Below are 534 nucleotides of genomic sequence, written 5' to 3' on the forward strand. Positions count from 1 at the left end.
AAAATCATGGTCTGGGGTTACATCCAGTATGGGGGTGTGCGAGAGATCTGCAGGGTGGAAGGCAACATCAATAGTCTAAAATACCAAGAAATCTTAGCTACCTCTTATATTCCCAACCATAAAAGAGGCCAAATTCTGCAGCAGGATGGTGCTCCATTGCATACTTCCATCTCCACAGCAAAGTTCCTCAAGGCAAAGAAGATCAAGATGCTCCAGGATTGGCCAGCCCAGTCACCAGACATGAACGTCATTGAGCATATGTGGGGTAGGATGAAAGAGGAAGCATGGAAGACGAAACCAAAGAATATTGATGAACTCTGGGAGGCATGCAAGACTGCTTTCTTTGCTATTCCTGATGACTTCATCAATAAATTGTATGCATCGTTGCCAAACCGCATGGATGCAGTCCTTCAAGCTCATGGAAGTCATACAAGATATTAAATTTGGATCTCACAGCACCACTACTTAATTTGCTGACATATTTTTGTATTTGCAGTAAATTTGTTCAATTTCTGTATAGGCGACAAAACTTTT

Source organism: Micropterus dolomieu, linkage group LG01 (genome assembly GCF_021292245.1).
Source record: "Micropterus dolomieu isolate WLL.071019.BEF.003 ecotype Adirondacks linkage group LG01, ASM2129224v1, whole genome shotgun sequence".
NCBI lineage: Eukaryota > Metazoa > Chordata > Actinopteri > Centrarchiformes > Centrarchidae > Micropterus > Micropterus dolomieu.